At 44.2% G+C, this 21,819-nt stretch overlaps 1 pseudogene; it reads left to right on the top strand.

Annotated features, from left to right (window-relative positions):
- The first annotated feature begins 5,716 nt into the window (after positions 1–5,716).
- Positions 5,717–6,241, top strand: LOC123020819 (annotated as a pseudogene).
- The last annotated feature ends 15,578 nt before the right edge of the window (positions 6,242–21,819 follow it).

The following is a 21,819-nucleotide window of genomic DNA, read 5'->3' as shown; positions in this document are numbered from 1 at the left end:
GGGGGGGTTGCATGGAGGCAACATTTGGCCTCATGAGTGAATGTTGCTAATGTTTTAAATACCACAAGTGCAAGTTCTTGCAAAGACCGGGAGAATGAAACTAACTACCATTACCGGCTCAGCAGGTTTAGTATTCCAGACCTTGGATGCCTGCCATGAGAACATATGAGTGAAACCGAGGGGAAAAATAACTGTTACCAACTGATGCTGAAAAGCATCTGCGAGGTCCTTGCACCTTTGCAGATTCAAAGCAAAACTGGAGCTCTGGAAGCCAGCAAAGATGACAGGAGAAAAGCGTGCCTTAAGTCAGTCTTTTCCACCATGGTACCCTCCAGAAGTGTGGACAGGGACCTCCATCACCCCCAGCCACTATTCTTCATGTTAGTTGGAGATGTTGGGAGTTGTCTTCTGACATACCTGGAGGGCACTAAGTTTTTAGGAATACCTGGTCCATTCTGGCTAACCAGGGCACTCTGCCCTCTTAGTTTTTGCAGTTCCAAGGCTGCTGATGACAGAAATCCTATCTGTGGGAAAGGACACTTGCACCAAATGCCTGTAATCCAAATAACATGATGAGCATTTCTTGGAGAGGGAGGCTTGCAAGGTCTATCCATCAAAGAGGCCCATGAGAACTGGATTTCCCATGACACTTTGCACTCTGCAGGTGCAGATGCATCACTTAGAACATGCCAGCATCCAGACCCTGCATCAAAGAACAGGCAATGCGTAACTGGAGGGCAGTATCCAGCATGGCCCATCTATCTGTAGCACCCACTCCACTGCTGGGTCAGTGGGAAGCTTGTGAAGCAACACCCTCATTTCTAGAGTGGGAGAGCTTGGCAAAGGCCACTCTACTGACCTGTTCCATTCCAGAAGTGGGCCCCTCTGCTCATTTCGAGGGCTGCTCTTTTGGCTATAATCTGCATTGCAATCATCATCATCATCATCATCATCATCATCATCATCATCTGCATTGCATTCAGAGCTCACCTTTCTTCCTCTTGCAGGAACCTAAAACAGCTTACTAGGTTCTCCTCTTCCCCATTTTATCCTCACAATGGCAACCCTTGAGGTATGTGAGAGCAGTGCCTAACCTAAGGTCACCCTGTAGACTTCATGGCCAGGGGGGGATTAGCACCCAGGGTCCTGCGATCCAGGCCTGCACTCCGAGCCACTGCACCACACTGGCTTCTGCTGGAAGTGCTAGTTTTGTAGAGCAAGTGGTGGGTCCTGCTCAGCAGTGGCTGCAGCTGATACTGCCCAACATATTTTTAAGAACCCCTCATTAAATACAATTACAGTGGGAAGTATTAGCTTATGCTCCTCTGGGCTTTGTCTGATATTCCCCATTCTCACCTTTGTTGCTCTTACTCAGTGCTCTGTTCCGGAGTGTCCTCTCTGCAGAGTACGGGACACTCACATCTGGAGTACACACACCTCCAAGATGCTTTAAATCCTGTTCACTGGGCATCCCAGCCAAATTTTCACAATGATGTGCACATACTCAAGGCTATCCCTCAAGGGCTTATTTTATTTTTGACATGAGAATCAAGATATAACTATAATGATCAAATCTGGAATTGCTGATTGGTAAAAGGGACTGTATGAAGTCCAAGACAGAATTAATCAGTTCATGCTCCACAAACCATCTTCAGCATACGAAGTATGTGAGTCGTGTTGGCCGCATCTGTCCATTTCAGCTTCTCTGAGTTTCTCATTTTTCCATTTTTAAGCAGTGAGGCCACCAGATTTGCTAGTTATTATTATTTCATTATTTGTATTATTGGTATTACATTGCATTTTTATCCTATCATCTTTTCCCAAGATTAGACAGGATCACTGCAGGATACACGGAAGTTAAAAGGAATGAGATTTCTTATTGAGAATGTCTATCTGAACTCCTATAGACTGTCACTTTTTGAGTAAATAATTAATCCAATCAGTTACCACAAATCTGACATTTGGGTCATCTCAATCTTCATCAGATTGAGATGCTTTTTACATTTAAAGTATTGTACATATTTTGTGTGCATTTCTCCAAATGAGCATATGTTCATATGCAATAGAATAACATACAGAATTCTAACAAGCCATTTTCCCAAGATAATGCATTCTAACATTATTTCCAGTAACGCACACGTTTGCATATAATTTTTTTCAGTTGGGAAACTCCACTGCAAAATTCAGAGTAGTACAAATTTGAAAGGATAACTTTTTTTACCTGTCCAGAATTCTGCTGGACTGCTCTGGAAGGCAAAGCTGGGAAAAGGAGCCCTGGGGAAATTGGTCCTTCAACAGAAGCAGGGACTTGGGCAACCCGAAGTGAATGTTTTGGGAAGAGGGATTGGCAAGGCTTTCTGCAGAGCTTCCCATTCTCTTGCTTCAGAATGATTCAGGAAGGGAACAATGCCAACGGACCTGGCAATGGCTTTGTCACGCACCAAGTAAGGGCAACACCGAAGCTTTGTGAGTCCAGGAACCAATGGAGCTTGTTAGACACCAGGAGCATATGGAGCCAAGGCCTTGGCAAGGCCAGAGAAAGTGCTGCCTGGTTTGGAACCTGAGTTTTTATAGTATTTGAATACCATAAGAGATGTGAGATGGACTTCGGAGCTTGTCCGTCAAATGCTGATCAGCCAAAACTTCACTGAGAGTGCTATTGCCAGGACAAAATGAGCAAAAGCTCTGCCATAATGTGGCTGCTAAAAACCTGACATTGTAAGAACAGTTTTAGACTTTAAGTGGGTTTCCTGATTTTACACCTCAGAGACGCTAATGTTTGCCTGCTCTGCCCAGGTACACTCTTAGGTATGCCCATCATTTGCCTGTCTTTGTCTTTTGTGTGCCTTAATTCCATTCAACCCTGTTTTATTCTCATTTGTCTCTAGCACACTGCCTATGTGATCCCCTGAACTGGTACCCCTTCCCCAAACTACGCAAGTAACCGATAGGTTATAAAAGCATCTCGCGCAGACTCCCTCTTGGAAGTCCCCTCAGGGGCTTCCTAGATAATGCAGGTATTTCTTGTATGTCTGAATAAATCATAAGGTTCGTTTGATTGTGCATCCCCAGAGTACCTGCTCTCCCTGGACTTTCTTGTCATTATATTTAAGGGTGGGGAACCTCTGGCTGACCCCGCAACACTGTTGAGCTACATAATTCTTCCTGCAGCATCTTCATGCCCATCTGCCGTCTCACGGCCCTATTTCCATTATAAGGCACCCAATTTGACCATTGTGGATGAACTGATATTGCGAGCTCTTACCCTGCATATGTGACCAGAGCTTCCTGGGTTCAAGGCACAGTCACTGGCCTGGGCATTTTCAGCAAATCTGACTGGAGATGGAGATGCTCCAGCTCACCTGTGCAGGGTGCCGGGTGCCAGGTGATCAGCTTCATAGGATTCCTTGAAAGCACGGCGTGTCTCAGGCCTTCATCTTCTCCAAGGAGTCTTGCCTTCTCATGTGTCTGAAATACGACAGCAGTAGTTTTTTGTTTCTAGGGAAAGCTCTGGCTTGATTGGATCCGGGACCCACTCGCCTGTCAGTCCAGGGTATTTGCAAAGCTCCCTTCCAGCATCATGTTTCAAATGCATCCATTTTCTTCCTGCCAGCTCTTTTCACTGTCCCGCTTTCACACCCGTAGGTTGTGACTGCATGCATGCATTGGAGCCTAACCCCTGCCATGACCAGTTTTCACTGAATTGAGTACCGGACTGGTGATACGAATTTTCTGGGAGAGAGACCAACTGTAATGTGACGTGAGTCAGAGGTGTCAGCTTTACAAGTGAACACGAACTGTTTGTGCTGTTTATTTTAGCTGCTGTGTGGGCAGTTGAGCAGACAGTCCTGGCCAGCCAGGACGCTGCTGCTGCTGCTGAGCCAGTCTCTTGAAGGGAGGGAACGGGGAAGCAGGGTACCAAGTGCTGCCTGCAAGGGAAATCTGCATGCTCAGATCCTAAGCGGAAAGATGAGGCTGGTAAAGACCCCAGAGGGCGGCCTTCCCCATTCCCAGTTGGCGTGCTGGCTGATGGGAGTGGTAGTCCACGCCATTTGGATGGCACCAAGTTGTGAAAGTCCTCCACTTCAGCAGCTGGCTGAGCTGTGGGGAAGAAATTAATTTCAGCCTCCACGAGACCTGCAAAGGGCTTGTCTACCAGATGGTGTCTGCCCTGGTGTATCCAGATCGCTTTCATTCAAATTATGGCATTGTCCCACTGTGGCAACCGGGTTGCCTCCTTTGCATATGGCATCGCTCTGTGTGCCAAGCTGTTCCTCGGGCTCAGCGGCTGCGAGCGTGGAAATGAAAACAGAGACCGGGAAATGGCCAGTCGTACCCATCGGTGCCACCTCCCAAAGACGCCTGGAAGTACGCACAGAAGGCTATGACTGCTGTTGAGTAGATGGCCCGGAGGTTGTTCGCCCTTCTCTTCTCTCATCTGCAGCTAAGGTTCCTTCTCTGCATTCTTCTTTCAGACTGCTGGAAAGGTGTGCCCAGGGCTGTCCTATGGATCCTCGGAGCAACCCTGTGGAATCGAGTGGACCAGATCAGCCAGTAAATTCCCAGGCTCACATGGGTCCTCCTCAAACACGTCTCACCCCCTTTCAGACCTCCTTCCTAATTGTCCATTGACCTGTACTCACTTCCCCCCACCCCACTGGAGTTCATGGAAGCCCAGGTGCTCACAGCATCTCTCTCCGCACAGACATCTTACCCTTGAAGTATTTTTTTATTTATTTTCACAATAGCACCCTCATCAGCCTCTCCATCCCCTGCCTTGCAGTAATTATGGTAAAGTGGTGTATGGATGAGCCACTATTTATGGGGTATCGCAGGGCATCAGAGGAATGAGGCAATCTCCGTGCTCTTGTGCACTATCATCACAAAGCTAGGAGAAAATGGATTGTTGTTATTGATCTTACAGGAAGCAAAGCAGAAAAAATACCACTTGATTTCTATAATCCAAGGTGACCTGATATAAATACAAAGAGGGAAAAATAAAACATGCGCAGGCAGTGGGCAGGCAGGTCAAAAGAGTTCTCCATTGTCCCTTGGCTTAATGCTTCGCCTGCATGTCTGCTCCGGAGTCAGGGAAACATGCTATCCCCATTTGTGTGCATTGTGATGGCATCGATTTTCTCTTATTCGCTCTCAGGCAGGCACTGGGGTTTTCATTCTCCGAGTCTTGCTGCAGTGAGTCATGCCAGGATCCAGCCCCCTTCTCCTGCTCCAATCCATGCACTTTACAATGGGGTTCTCCCCTAGAAGCAGAGGTGAGACGGATCCCTTTCCCTCTGTCCCCGAGCTATGATTCCTGGAGCTCCCTGGCAAATGGAGATGATTGCAAAGCAGTTTTAAATTTATGTGATTTAGAATGTGAATGTATAGGGTTGGCGCCAGAGCTAATTTTGCTTAGAGTAAACCTATTCAATTCAGTGGGTCTACCCTAAATAGAATCTTTTTATCTCCTCTTCTGCAGAGGGATCATAGTTTTCTAGAGCAACATGGAGTCCAGATGATGCTCCAGAATGCTAAATAGGAATCATATCAAGAATACTGCTTCTGGCAACATACGGTGGGCTAGTGGACATTTTAAAGAGGCAAGGTCCTTTCTATGGGTTTCGTCTTACAAGAAGTCATCTCCCAGAGCAAATGTGTGAGAACTTGCAGGCAGCCTGGAGCAGCAGGAAGAGAATGATGCCATTCCAGGGGCAAAATGATCCAGCTCTGGAACAGCCGGGGTGCTTGCAAGGACTCTGAGCAGGATGAAAGCCGCACCGAGGGGGGTGTCCTGCGTGTGCTTCTCCCCCAACAGCAGCAACCCCATCAGTGTTTCCCGTGGCTTGGCTCACTGGCTTCCTGAACACAGTGCCCATCCCAGCAGGTGGCTCCCTCCTCGCTTCTGCTGGCAAGGGTGGGCAGGCCGTGCGTGGGACCTGAGCGAAGGCAAGTGTCTGCAGACGCCGGACGGTGTGCGCATCACCAGTGCCTTGTGCTTCAGCCGCAGCACTGCCGGCCATGTGCTGTCCCTGGACCCAGCGCCAGGATGGAGCACCTGGAGCGGGGCAAGAGCCTTGTGGACGAGCTCAAGCAGGAGGCGGTCCACCTTCAGAGCAAAGCAGAGTCTCCCCAGCGCCCCCCTGCAGTGTGTCTGCCGATGGGCAGATGCACATTGCAGGCTACACGGATATCCTGGTTTGGGTCCAGCCGGTCACTGCCGGGATCAGATGAGCAAGTGTAACTGACTGCCGGGCACAGGCCTCTTTTCGTGTGCAAGGGAATTCAGTGAAAACCCTTTGTGGGTGCTGAGGAAAAAAGAGGGGGGGAGCCAGTGCGATGCGGTGGTCAAGAGTGTGGGACTGGGATTCAGGGGCCCTAGTCCCTGCTCAGCCCATGGATCAGCCTCAGCCCAGCCCACCTCACAGGGTTGCAGTGCTGGGGATCGAGAGCAGGAGGAGGAGAATGGAGTAAGCGACTCTGAGTTCTTAAAAAAGGTAAGCTATAAATCTAATAATTAAAAATAAGTAAATTCATGGATCGTTTGTGATTGTATGCATCTAATCATTTATGATCTTGCTGATCGTTCAGTTTATCAGGCTCACTTGGGAGCTGTGGAACGCTAACCCCCTCCTGCCCCGCGAGTGTGTGGGTGTAAGTGTGTGTGTGCAGATTGGAGTCCTTACTGTACTTATCCTTTGGATCTCTGAAGGAGACTCCATGCGAGAACCGAGAGCCACACGTGCGGCGTGTGTGCATGAGCCAGCTTTGCTGTGCGGAGACGGCGTTCTGTTGTGCGCCGCCTCGACGGGACAGACGCGTTCCTTCCAAATGATGCTGTGCGTGAGCTTTGCCTACTTACCCACCCGGGAAGCATCGTCAAGGTCGGAAATACCATTTGAGTCCATGGCCCCCGAGGAAGGGTGCACTGGCTCCAGAAATGCCTGTCTGGGAAAGGGGGCTTGACCCTTCGAGGGCCTCCGTTTCTCTGGCTCTGCCTCCCTCCACGGCCTTCGTGGGGCCAACCTCTTGTCTCGGCCCAGCAAAGCCAGGCAACTGCCAGCCCTGGTGAAAGAATGACAGCCCACTTCACAGCCTCTCTCGGCAAACATCCACCTGCCCTGCTGGTGTCTTTTAAAAGCGAGTTCAGCTTACCTCTCCTCCTCTAGGTTTTCCTTTGTCTAATTGCAGGTGATGATTCAAAGGGAGCCTTCACCTGTTCTGGGGAGCTTTCATCTTTCCTCCGACAAAAGCAGGTTTGGGCTTGGTGCTTGATCTGCGGTCTAGTTAGGTCCTTTGGTATTAAAGGGGTTGGGATGACCCTCAGGCACTTAAGGCTTTGGGGCTAAACTGATGTGCATGTATAAAATCTAAGCTTTGTTGTTTGGCAGAGTGTTCTCCTTGCATTTGTTATCCCCCCCCCTTTTTTTTCTTTCTGTCTGTCTGTCTTGATGCAGTCTAGAGTATACATTGCATTTTCACACTGCCTGTTACTCACACAGGAGAGTGGTTAAACAAAGACATCAACAGAGATTTATTTAGAATTTATGATCTGCTGCATCGCTTCGGGCCTGCTTGTCTCGCTGCTCTGGTCTTGTCCTGTGTTAGGCGTATCTCTTATCTGGATCAATACCATTTACTCTGGATGAATGCAGGGGAGGGGCCATCCCCTAATGAAGATCCCTCCATGTGGCATTGCTGGAAAAGACCTTTGCATGAGACCCGGAGACATCCCAGGAACCAGACAGAGTGAGAGCCTCAGCTAACCCCCATGGGCTCCAATGTGTTTATGGATACCTCCGTTCGACACATGCGGGGGTCCCTGCCCTTCCTGAATCGTATTTTATTTCTTCAAAATTTTGAAGAAATAAATATGGTTATGAAACAAGTATGGGGTTTTTTTTACACCTTTACAGAGAGTGAGAGATTGCTCCCTCCAGAGAGAAGCTCCGGAGAGCTTTCATAAATAACAAAGCCTTGGCTACTGGGCAGTCTAAAAATGAAATAAATAAATAGATTCCTCACATATTCCTAGTATAATGTGAAGATGTAATATTTTATTGCTCCAGGCCTTAGTCATCTTAACTCTGAATCCACTGCCTAGCTGTTCCTTACTTTAGCTCTGCCAAGAAAATGTTGCTTTTTAAATTGCATTTTAATATCGCACTTTGTTATTGTAAATGGTGGGCTGCCCAGAGAGCATTGCTCTTTGGTGAGAAACATAAATGCTGCACCTATTGAAGAATTCAACCTAATGAATCTGTTTCAAATTTACTAAGTGATCTCTTCTATTCCAAAGAACTCTGGGGTAGACTTTGTTGAGTTTCCACATTCCCCTTAGTGGCAGAAGTATATAGTGGAAGACTGCAGCAACAGCCATTGAATCAATTTGAATGCACCCTTTTTATTCTTTCCTATGAATTATTATAGATGCTCTTTTAGCATAGTTATTCAGAGGCTGTGTTCACACATGACAAGCATGCTTACCACGGTTTGCATGGTTACCACGGTTTGCAGTTTTTTTTACCATGACCTACCTGACAAACAACCAAGGCATTTGTACTTTATCATGGTTTCTGTCCTCCCCACTCACTCTTGGCATGTATCCTATCAGCCATTGCACCTAAAATTCAACCTCAAGGCACATCACGCCCTGCCTATGTTGCTTGCCTCCTCCTCATTGGAAGATGCTAGATGGTGAGAGCACAGTCCTTTCCAGAGGACTTTGTGGTCGTTGCAGACAGTGGAAACCATGATCCTTGGTTCAGATTTCAGGACAAGCCATGGTGGTACAGAGCAAACCATTGTTTCTTATCATTGTTTCTAAAGATCACACTGACCATGATGAAATACCATGCCTGGATTCAGACAATGGACAGACCCAACAATGATCAAAAACTACCATGGCTTCTTATGTTGTCTCAACCTAGCCTGAAAGAAATCTAGTCACTTTGAGTAATTGTATGATGGGATAAATATGTAGTAGCCAGTGATAGTACTGAAATTCATCCCTGTCCAGGCTTCTGGTCAGATTAGAACAGCTTCCAGACCAAAGCTGAGATCCAGTGAATTCTGACATTTTTTGGGTATTGTCAAGAAACAAGCAAGAACAACGAAAAGCAGGGGGAGTCCTGGTGAGAACTCATTTTCAGGCTACCATGATTATGTGCATTTTGTTTATCACAGAGGTGTTCCTCTTGCTGCAGAATCTCTGGTTGACCCCACCAGCCTCTTGCTGTGATACTCAGGTGAGGGTTGTCATATTGTATTAACAAACCCAAAGGGTTCCCACACATGTAAGACTTCCATATGGGACTTCCTACTAAGGAAGTGACAGTGACATGAATCTTCACAGTTATCAGTGTTACTTTTCAAGCATGGGAGATTTGCTCTTGGTTTGCTTAACAACTGAAAACCAATGGATTCATCATCTGTCAGGTTTATGGAAATATTTTGCCAAGTCTGCTAATTAGTTACAAGGCAGAGTAGTATATCAATTGGGTAAATCATTGGGTGCTTTGTAGTGGATGGACAGGGCTTTTTATTCCTTATTGTCTACTAATAGGAATTACTAGAAAGGTCTCTCTCACACACACCTAAATTTGCTTCTTGAAAAAGAACACTTGGGAGAAACCTAGGATTTGTGTGTGAAAGGACTTGTTTGCTTGCTGCTAGTATCACAAATTTCTGGGCTTAGGTTCATGCTCAGAAGCACCATGTTCCATCTATGTGTTATTTTGCACCTGGCATCACTTGGGGGAATTCTGGACCCTCGTGAAAAACAAAGTTGACCCTGCAAGCTTGACACCAACCCATCCCTGCCTTGAAGTATTAGGGACTTAGAGGGATTGACCCTTAATATCCTGCAGATGTGTGCAGAAAATTCACTTAACTTCAGAACAGAAGCTATCAAGAGCCAGACCTGCAGAAGGAGCCCTTGTTGTCTAGGAAATTGCTAATATGGTTGTCCAGCTCTTTTGAAGTTTTGTTGCTACTCTGGCTACACTCTTTTGTAGTTTATAGCACAGTAATAATAATAATGGCATCCCTGTAAACAGCCCTGTAATCATCCTTGCATAGTGTTCTGTTTGTCATTGCCACTGACCTGGAAGCATTTCCATATTAAGACTGGTCATTCTTGTGCTTTCTGTAACTACAGAGTTCTGCACTAAAATACTATTAGATAAGCATTTTCAGAGCCATAAAGCTGAGATGGAAATCACAGTGAGGAAGTGCGCTGGTGAAATGGCATCTTACTAGCAAGGTGCTTCAGACAAGACTCACTGATGTCACCAAGAAAGGCAAGAGAAGTGTCCCATATTACCCAATTCTTGGAAAAAAAGCACGAAGTTAATTTCTTATCAGGCATTTAATGAGAAGAATAAGAATAGTAAAACAATATGGACTGTGATCCAGAGATGCTCTTCAGATGCAAGCACTGAGGGGCAAAAGCATAAAAGGAACCTGCTGGACCTTCATTGGAGCTACTTGCGATATAAAACTCCCCTCTTCTGAAAGGCCTAGAAAGGGATGAACCTAGAAAGGGAGAAGGAATGGACCTGCTACGAGGAAGATATTCTAAGGAAGTGTTTCCCAGCCTGGTGTTTTGAACTATGAATGTTCCAGATAGTTTTGAACATGTTTTGAACTACAACTCTCATTGGCCGCAACCAAAATACTAAATGGTTAGGGATGATGAGAGTTGTAGCACCCAGTGGGAGGAGAGCCTATGTTTTTCCAGAGAGAAGTAAAAAGAAAGCCTGTGTTTTGGAAATCACGATTCCTTTTTGGATGGCAAAATCCCAGTCCACTATTCTAAAATCTTCCTTGGGTCTTGGGAAACAGAGACCATCAACCAAATACGGGAAGGAATAGTCACAAGGAACCATTTTCTTTCTCCTGTTGTGCAGGAATAACTACTTCTGTTTGTGAAAGGATAAAATCCTTGAAGTTGGCTTGCTTATATTGAAGTGGGAAGCAAACGTGGGGAGCTCACAGAAGCAGGATAAGTTGGAGAGGAGCAATTCCACTTGCTGTCTCCAGCCTCTGATACGCTGCTGAGAAGACGCAGGCTGCATTCTTAGAAATTATGCATTCATTTATTTTACTTCTCTGCTGCCCCATAACCCAAAGGTTCTCTGGGAGGCTTGCAAGATGCTAAACCAGCATCAAATTATAATCAAAATAGATAAAAGCAATGCAGGTGATAAACATGTTACAAATGTTATACAAAATGATAAAAGATTTTGTCACACTCAAGAGTCATACCCACAACACAAACCAATGACAGCCAAATAATCAAAAGAAAACCAATCAATTAAATAAATAAATCAGCAACGAGACACAGATGAAATTAACCAAGTGCCTGTTGGATCAGAAATGTTTTTACCTGGTGCCTGAAAGAAAGCAAGGTTGGCACTAGCCATATGTCTCTGGGGAGTGAGATCCAAAGTCTGGGTGCCACTGCAGAGAATGCCCTGCTTCTAGTCTTCCCCCACTTGATTTCCCGTGGGGGGTTAGGAGGAGGACTACAGACGAAGATCTAAGTGGACAGGTAAGCATGCATGGAGAGAGGTGCTCCCTCAGGTCCCCTGGTCCCAAGCCGTTTAGGGCTCTATATGCCAAAGAAAACACTCTGAATTGGGCCCAGACTGGCACAGGGGGCCAATGCAGCTGATGGAGGACTGGCGCCATGTGCTCTTGATGGCCAGTTGAGACTGTGGTTGAAAGGTTCTCCACAGTAGTTCTGACACCACGAGAGGCAAGCCATGCTTGGCACTGGAGAGCAGCTTGCACCTAAAGCAGTAGCAGTGGGTGCCCAAGCTAAGGGTTACACAGGGATTACCTTTGATGGCCCACTTAATCTATAGTCATGGAATGAGGACAATTGTGGTCGGGGCTGAATTCCCGGCTTGTGTCAGCCACAACTCCTGTTTCCTGGATACTAGTAGCTAAGGGTGTGTTTGTGGGTGGATTCTTTCCATGTCCTCCATGTAATTCAAACACTGTTCTAAGAAGCTACTGAATCCCTCTATTGATACCTACCTGGAACAAGATGGGTTGGAGCTTTAACTAATCTGAACTTGGTTGGTTTCTTCTTCACTGAGGGCTGGTTCCAGGATTTGCCAGAAGTTTGTTGGCAGACGGGCTTTATCCACAAAGAATGTTTCTCTGGTTTTGAAGAACCACACCTCACGTCATGGCTTGTCCTATTCAGCCGGGTCCTTTGACCTCTGTGTAATGTTTCCGTGGGGCTGGAGAGTGGGGTAGCAAGAGAGGGGTGGGGTAGTCCATTTCTGCCTTCTTTAAGATGCAAGAAGAGTTCAGCCATCCTCGAATCCTCAGCTTGTACCTTTTAGCAAGAAACTGTTGCTCAGCTTTCCTCGGAGGTATTTGATTCAACCATTTGCTTGACCTCTTTTTCATCCTTGGTTCATCTTGTCCTTTAACCCTTTGCACCAGAGATTTGCATCTAATGACAATAGTATAGAGGTAGGTCTTTGGAAAACACAACTAGGTTCATATGAAACACCATGGAGATCCTTGGACAGGTGAGTATTGATGGATGAACTTACCTGGAATTAATTATTTCTTCAGAAATGAATAAATTCATCCATTGATGGCTGATGAGAGTTCTCTGTCATGCACGTGGACTCAGAAGAGTCCTGGACACGCACACAAGAGGAGGAACCTTCCCATGAGAACCAGAGTGTTGATGAAGAGCTATTTCTGGTGCCAGCAGAATCACCTGAACTCCCCAGCGGCACAGACGATGGGACTGAGAATAAACTAGAGAAGGAGATTCAGGGAGAAGTCAGAACAGAGGAGCATCAAGAGGCCAATTTGGGTGTTGATGGGGAAACAGTCTCACAAGTTGCTGATATGGGATGTGGGAACTTTAGGAGATAACGGGGAAGGAACTTTCGGGGATGCTTGTTCTTGCAGGCGCACGCACAGATTGGGACAGCTAGAACAGAGCCTGAGGGAGCGACGCAGGGAAAGAGGTCATAGTGCTTCTGGCTGCCTTTAGCAGGACCGCCCTGAAGGTTCATAAACACAGTGTAAGTTGAGCATATTTAGAATGAGAGGACAACTTCCTAGCCTATGTGACTGTAATTGTAATACTGTGTGGAATAAAGACATTTGTCATTTCAACTGGAGTGATTGCTTTCGTTGGGAAGGACCGTCAGCCTCATGACATTCTCCTTTAATTTGAAATCTCAGTTTGTTGTGCCTGCGCAATTTCAAACTCCATCTTGGAAACTGTACTTTGGAACTGGGGATGTGTCATGCACCATAATCATGTACTCTTTCATGATCAGCAATTTCTACGTGACCTTTCTATGTAAGTTTTACTTGCTATTGTTCGTCAGTACATGGAGGAGAGTTATATGGAGAGAGGTATGTAACCTATACAACTATCTTTCAAGTATGTTTGGTTTGCAGAAAGAGTTCAAATGCCAACCATTCGTTAAATAACTAGGGTATTGACATTATATTTCCTCCTAAAAGAAAAGAAGAACTCAGCTCACGGGCAGAGATGCTAACCTTCATTGGCAGACTGCGCATGCCAACAGGTCCACAATTTATTCTGAAATTAATAATTCACGAAGCAGCCATCCAAGCTCACTAAATTCTGTGCATTATGAATGCACAAGTGTTGGACAAAGACCTCACCATGACTTCTGGCAGCATCACTGGAGTGGAATAATTCTGACATCGTGAGCTCTTTTTATGACCAAGACAGACGTTCTTTCCTGGTTTTGGCAATGACAGACTCTTACAAGTGAGGCCTCTATTTGTGTGGACTGAATTATGGGCAAGGATCTGCACTGCAGGCTGCAAACCACCCACACAAGCCAGCGCCCACACGTGTGGAAGAGGACTGCTTAAGTTACCTGGAGTTCCTCGAAAGAGGCAAAGGGGCAGGCCTTAAATATAATAAGTCATTTTTCAGGCAATCCAAATTATGTTACTTATATATCTTATGCAAAGTCACCATTTCCCCCTATATTTTCTTGTTTTCGTGATGAGATAAGCAGCCATGCAGGACAATACTGAAAATCCAGAGAAATGCTTGAACAGGATCTCACTCCTTGTCTCCAGGATTTCAGCATGTGTTGTCCATAAACTTCCACAACTGAAAGGCTTAGAGAGACTCGGCTTTTTTGTTTTTTTAATGTAAGCTGAGATTCTCAAGAAAAAGACCATGCAATACCATATTCTGTACCTTATCTCTTCTCTTGCAAAATACACTTTTCTCCAAATCCCTGCTTTTAAAAAAAGCAATCAATAAACCAAAGTAAGTCAATAAACCAAATCTGAGATATTTTTCCAGTCACGCAAATACAAATTCTGAACTGAAAATTTGTTTGGAAGCTAAGAACCATTAATTAAAGGTGTCTGTTAAGGCTTGTTGCTATTGGAGACAGCTGCATGATTTTAAAAAAATGCCAGCAAAAACACAAATTGAACCAGACTGCTAAGATTAGGCCATTAATGAAGATCTAAACAAGTTTTGCATTTCATTTTCATTTGCTCTGCCCATTTCAGGATCGTTCACATTGAAACACAAAAACAACAGTCCCGTTCTCAGAAACCCCGAATAGGAATACTTGGGATAATAGTCCACTTATCCAAAAGGAGTGATCAGAGCCTGGCAAAATGGTGTATTCCTTTCCTCCTCGGTGAAGTGTGTGTGAAGGGTAAAATGATGATTTCAATTTGTATCTGCAGTCATGACAACACTCCAAATTAATCAAGAATAAAAGGCACGGATTAACGTGAGATTTGGAGAAGGCCGTCATGAATATGCAGTTCAAGAAGGAATCACTCCCTTACCGTGCTTTAATCACACCAATTGTGTGACAAGAATGCTTAAATCAGATTCAGTGTATCAAAAGTATTGTGGACTTCCCATCTCAGCCTATTCACTGGCTGCTTTCCGCTCGTGATCGGTCCCATGGCATCCCCCACCCCTGGTTAAGCCGAAGAGCAAATCAGACTCAAGGAGCGGGGAAACCCTACTCTATCTTGTATGCATGACCATTTTTCCTGCTTTATTTTACACTGTTAACCAAATATGATCAGGTAGCCAAGGATGTAACAGTTGGATCATTTTTAAAAGTTTCCTTTGTTCCATCAGCAAAGGTAGCAGGGCCAACTTCTTCGCAAGGTTCCAAGTTGACTCGCCACTGCAGTATTTATCGCTACCTTTATATACCACAGTCAAAAGCAAGCATGGAAACTTGGGGTGATTATGGCCCTGCTCCCAAGCTTTCTGTCTCAGGAGGAAGTGGTGTAAGCAGGAGGAAGGACTTGCAGGTGGCTGTAAGAACTTGTCCCAGAAGCAAAGGACGAGGTCATGCATAAGGCTTTGCTTTTCTGTAATGCTGAATCATGGTTTAGCATTACATAAACAAGCTTTGGGCCCCTCTCTTTCTCCAGCATGGTTGTGTGAAGATCAGAAACTTGAGCTTCTAGTTGCAACTAACCCTGGAAGTTTGTTACTACATCCAAATAGGGACACCCTGCCTTTATCCCTGATTATGGATCAGGGAAAGAACCAGCTTCAATCTGTGTTTCTGACCATGCTTTATTTCCTTAAACCATTGTTAAGTTCCAGCTTTGGATATAAAAGCAAACCACAATGCATTGAATATAGAAGCTTCCAGTCTTCTCCTTATGGCTATGCTAGAAGAGAAGAAAGGAGGGAGGAGTGCATGAAATTATGGGCTTCATAATTTCAGAAATTATGAAATTCAAGATTATTTCCAATTAATTTTTATCAGGATTTACCCAGTTTGCATCTCCCTGACCGAGCATGGTCTGAAACACATCTACTCATTTGCAAGCTTGCAATGTGATTGGCAGACCAAAAAAGCATTTGCGGTATGCATCATGTGAAAAATGCAGATAGAAGATACATACTTGGAAAAATGCACAGACATTTTTAATCAACTGGAGGTACACGACTGATAGAAACATTTGGAAAATATGAATGAAAATAAGCATGAATGTTCATGTAAAGAAAGAAAGATTGCAATCTGATAAGACACAAAATAGAATGAGCTGCAAGGCGGAATCTGAGTTTCAGGGTTTTCCAGTATGCAAACTCCTAGTCCAAACTTACTCCTTGGTAGGGAGGTCAGAGGAATCTGCAAAAGACTTAAGTGGGTTTGGATTCCTTTGAATCCAACTTGCATATTCCCAAGTGGACCAGCATGCTCCAAGCTATGTGAATTCCTCAGACTTTTAAAGAACTCTAAAATATGGTAATGGACACTTGTATGAGTGGAATATAATTCTTGTATGTCCCTATAAATAAATATGACTTTGTCGATGAGCAACTGACAAAATGAATGATATCTGACAATCCCTGGAACATGAACAGAAAAGAATTAACAAAATCTGTAGATTAGGTGCCTCCAGACAGGATGGTCAGAGGGCAGTGTGCAGCTATTACACCTGTCTTTCCTGAACAGGTTTTCTCTGGTAAGAGAAAAGCCAAACATGGGAAAATACAGAAGGGTTATGAGTTGAATATGTTATTGTCTGCCTCCCTCCCTCGTCTGAAGCAGGGTAACGATGCAATAAAAACCTCATCATCTGAATATTGTTCCAAAATACAACCATCTCACAATCCCATCATATTTTAAAATGGGAATAGTGAAAAGAAGTCATGGGATCTGAGCACACCAGCAGTGACGCTTCAGCTTTGCACGCAGGAAGGCCCACATTTCATTCCCGGCGTTGCCAGTGAAAAGAGTCAGGCAGCAGGTGATGGGAAAGGCCTTTTCCTGGGATCCCAGGGAGTGAAGATCCTGCCAGTCAGATCGGCCAATATGGGGCTAGATGACAAACAATCTGACATGGTATAAGGTGACTTCATATGTTCCTATGTCAATATCTCCCTCCGCCCATTTCCCCATTCCCTGAAACTGCTTGCAAGGTATCCTGTCTAGAATGTTTCTTCACTGTGGGCAGCTGTTGTGGTTCCGTTGCCAGTTTTGGCAGCCCCTCCGTGTCCTCGTGCTGTTTCCGCTGAATTTGCCATGGGGGTGGCAGCAAAAATTGCTGTGATTATGCAGGGAAAAAAGACCTGGAGAAGCATGTGCCTTCTGTAAATAAAAGAATGACACTCCTGGAAGCCTTCTGGAAAGTTCCAAGAAAAGTGATTTTTCTCACGGACAAGAGCCATGCTTTCTACATGCACCATGTGTCCCTGGAAAATCATGACCTGTCTTGCAACTGCCCCCATGGTGAATCCACTAGATGTTGCAGAACATTTTGCAGAACAGGGGCGAATGCAGCCCCTGGTGGGTTCCAAAGGGGCCAGTGTAGACCTCCAAGCCCATGGAAGGCAATGATCCAGACCATTGCCTCTGACAACTTACATGCTCGCTTTGGGGACGAGGTAGATGGATGGGAGCGTGGCCATTGCTGATGAATTAGTGTTTAAAACCGTGTTATCAATTAAATTAATAGTTTTAACACTTAAAAAAAAGTTTATATGAGCAACTGATGTTAAAATGGCATGCAGTATCATAATGATGAAATATCTTTCCTTCCAACAGTCCATGCTTTTTTTTTTTTGCAAAGTCTTACAGCAAATAAATATATAATATTCTGGACTGCATATTTGCTCTTTGTACACCAGATGGTGCTATATTGCTGATTCAGTTCTACACAGTATATAGTAGGGCTTGCCTACTTCATGATGATCAAGGAATGGTGTGGCATTAGTGTTCTTTTATGCCACACAGAAGCATCCGACTGTAGAAAAATCGATTTAGGGAAAGCAATAGACTCTTCCAAGGACTGTATCCCCCTCTCTCCTGCTCCTTCGAAACAGCTGTTCCACTGAGTTCATGCCAATAACCCCAAAGAACGGCTGATTTCCCATAGAGAATATGATGCTCTCCCCTTTCTGATTGGGAACTTCATGAATGTATCTAAAGAAATGATAGCTCCATTTGTTTCTGTAATCCAGCCCATAAACACTTCGGATTTAAATATTTGAACCATGTAAAAATACCTTTAAAGGCATGAAAAGCTCCCCAAATCTGCCTTCTGCAGGAAAGGAGACCCCACTATTCTCCTTGGACTGTAGCAATTTGGAGAACACGTTAATAATTGCATTATGTGCTGTGCACAGAGACTTGTCCACAGGAATTCAGGGTAACAGTCACGACTGGCCCTACCATTAGGCAGGACAAGGTAAGTTTTTATTTACTCTCTTTTCATTTTATTTCTTTATTTAAAATGATTTTAGGCTGCTTTTAAGTGAAAAATATGTCATTCATGATGATGAGCTGTATCCAAAGCTAGTCCAATCCAGCCTTTCCTAACCTGCAGCCCTCCAGATGGGCATGACTTCAACTCATAATCTCCAGGCAGCATGGCAGTTGCAGTGCAACCCATCAGGCAGGTCCTTGCACACTGAATCCTGCTTCATTTCAATGGGTCTACTCAAAGCACAATTCCATATAGATACAACCTAAGTATTGACTAATTTGGCATTTTTGCACATGGTGCCCAAACATCTCGAGCTGTCTCTGATCATAGTCTTGGTGCAATGAGGCCATAGTTCCATCTGACATTATCACAGGGGACCCAAGTCCATTGTCAAGAAGTCCATCGCAATGGCCATGCAATGGACTGATCTTATAGTTTACAAGGAAAATAGAAGGAATACATTGCTCATCCCAGGAGAGCAACAACTTATGAACTGTTTTCCATTTGCACTGAAAAAAGTGACAGCCTAAAATATTGTGATGTTCCTTGTATTCACTCTGGGCTGGTTCGCACATTCATGAATACCAGTAAATTATTTAACTCTTAATGACTCTGTCTTCATTGAAAATAACTTGGCTAGAAAAAGACATTAGGTGATACGGAAATTCTGTTGTATCTCTGATGGCAGATTGGATAGTGCAGTCATCCAGTGATGAACATGCATTTGTGAACGACCTTTCCAAAACTAACATTCGGTATTTTTCAGAGTAGAATGGTGTACTTTATTATTAATTACTCTGTTTGAGAATTCTATGCTTACTTGCATTGTTTGATTGTTCATTTTTTCTGTGATGTGGACACAGAGTTGATTGTCTCAGAAGTGCAATCTAGTCCGTGTTTCCTCGCTAACCTTGGTGGTTAGACCTCTAACATTGCCTTTGGTGCGTTGCAGGAGGAATTCCAAGCAGATCCAAATCTCCTTTTTGCAAATATTCTACTATCCCTTTCATCCATTCTTCACATGCAAATCTGAACAAATGATGGATTGCAGTTGACAAAACCAGAACCAGATGACTTTTCTCACTTCAGGAGCTCACAGTGTTTTATCTGACTCTCTCACATGACAAGATCAGTTCACTGACTGAGTGAAAAATAATGAAAACTGGAGTTTGCCCTGTTGTGAGAAATGCCAGATTTACATTTCGAAGTGGCTCTCAAAACCTTGGGCTGGATCCAGGTTGAGTGACAGAGTAGAGCCATTGAAATAAATGAAATGACTAATTTGTCACATTGATTTCAATAAGTCCACCCTAAGTATAACTAACTAGAGCCAATAGAGGGGAACTGGTACCTCACACCTCACTTGATCTGGAAGTGATGCTTCTGTTAATACAGCCCAACATAGAGTTGCTTTCTTGCAGGCAGGTCACTTTGCTGCTCGTATTCAGCTTGTGACCGTGTATGTTTTGCCATTAATTGTTCCCCTGTATAATGCAAAGATGATGTGAAAGAGCTTGGGAAGACAAAGGTCTTGCACTCATCGGGTTGAGTGATTCTGTGGGCAGCTGGTTGGGGCTGTGTGTGAGCAGAATTCTGGACTGGATGGACTCTTGGTCTGATCCCGTATGGCTCTTCTTATGTTTTTGTATTCTTAAAGCAAATCAAGTTAGGTGCCATATCTGAATTTCAAAATTGTTCATTAGCTGATTTGTGTATGTGAGTGTTGGTGTCTTGGAGGAGTCTCTTGGTAAAACTTTAGACAGACACATTTGTTCCAAAGAAATACTTTAACAGAAGAACCACAGTGACTGTTGGATTGGTATTGCTGAGATAATAAAGCATAGTCACAACTGAATTATATCTTGGGTAAAAGTAGGAGTATATCTTTCATTTGATGTAGGCACTTTGACCTAGTAGAAGAAACCCAACTTAAGGGATGATAATTTTGGAAGGATGAATTTCCAGTAATATTTCTGCCTCTCAAAAAACCCTCTGACATGCTGTCATTTTAACAACATTGGCTCTTGTTCATCTGGGATGCCAAATCCTGAAATATGGGGAAAGTAGAACTTTACGACTGGCATTTCCAAATCACACATCTCCATTCCGGTGTACTGGGGGCAAATGTTACTTCTGATGTTACATGTTAAGAATAACTTTGACTGATGACCAGTTATAAGTATCTTGCTTCAGTGGTAGGACATCATGGCTATTAAGAAATTATGAATGCATGAAAATTATTGAGCCTTATTGAGCCAAAGCATTAGCCTATTTAGCCCAGTGTGGCTGATTTGAAGAGGCAGCCGTTGGCCAGGTGCTCAGATGGAGGTCCTTTTGAAACCTGTGATCCAGGATCCAAGTCCCTCAGAGATGCAGCCTCATGCATCACTTAAGCATCCATAGGTAGAATGTGCATACGATTGTAGCAGAGAAGAACTTGTAAGGTTGGATCCAGAAAACCATATTTAGTCTCATTTAAATTAATGGGACTTGATTTAATTACGACTAACTTAAGTTCATTTAATGTTAATATATCTAATCTACGTTTAGATGCCACTCAGTATTTTGTTCTGAGTTTGGGATGGCCTTGTGATCCTAAACTTTTAGCTGAAACCAAGAAGACCCATTTCCAAGTTTTTGCCTTTAGAATTCACTGCAAGGTTTCCATTAAAATACACAATTTTTCTCATGTACAGTTTGAGTAGAGTAAGAATATAATGTACTGTGGAGTTCTTGTGCACTGGTTACCAAATTGCTCACCAAGGATTTTACCCGAGAAAATTCTGTCTTTCTTTGGGAAATTGGTTTTGTTTCTGAGCCATCATAAGTTGCCCACGTTGTTCTTTGTAGTTCTTCGACCTTCATTTTAGAATAGCTGCAGTTAGAAATAATCCTGAATTAATAGGAAGAATGTATGAGCAGCAAATTAGGGGAACAACTAGATTCGCTCAGTGAGATTTGACTAAAAGTGGGAACAATCTGGTCCCACAAATTTCAGAAAATTGTTGTGATGTGGATTTGTCGTTGTCCCATCCTTGCATAACACAAAGCATGTCATGTAAGATTCCAGAGAAAAGGGCAAACGTGGTTCTGCATTTCCTGTTTTATCCTCACAACAAACTTGAGAGGTAACTTCGGCTGACAGATGGAGACTGGCCCAAGATCACTCAGTGTGAATTTCTATTCAGAGTATGGCTAAATCTGGATCCAATCCCAAATAGCTTGTGAGACCATCCATCCATGACAACAACATGTCTGAGTGCTCGCTTTGTTTAAAACATTTCTATTCTCCCTTTCCATTCTTGCTCCAGGTGGATTACTAAAAATAAACACCAGAAGTATGTGTATTAAAGCCCCAAACACCATCAAACCAATGTGTATCCATGCTTCCACCTAAACCCGAACCCTTCTGGAAAGGAGGGACCTCTCAGAGGCATCAAAAGCCCCTGAGGAAGGACTACTGTTGAACATTATGGGGGAACTCATTCCCCAAACAAGTGCAACGTCAGGAGAACCCCGCTCCTTGCCATTAGGAATTTCACTCAAATGAAGGCTTTTGGAGCAGGGCTGTCAACAAAAATATTA

The sequence above is a fragment of the Varanus komodoensis genome, unplaced genomic scaffold (assembly GCF_004798865.1).
Source record: "Varanus komodoensis strain SLA01 unplaced genomic scaffold, ASM479886v1 scaffold15, whole genome shotgun sequence".
Classification (NCBI taxonomy): domain Eukaryota; kingdom Metazoa; phylum Chordata; class Lepidosauria; order Squamata; family Varanidae; genus Varanus; species Varanus komodoensis.
Note: the sequence above shows the minus strand (reverse complement) of the source record. Positions and strands in the feature narration are given on the sequence as shown.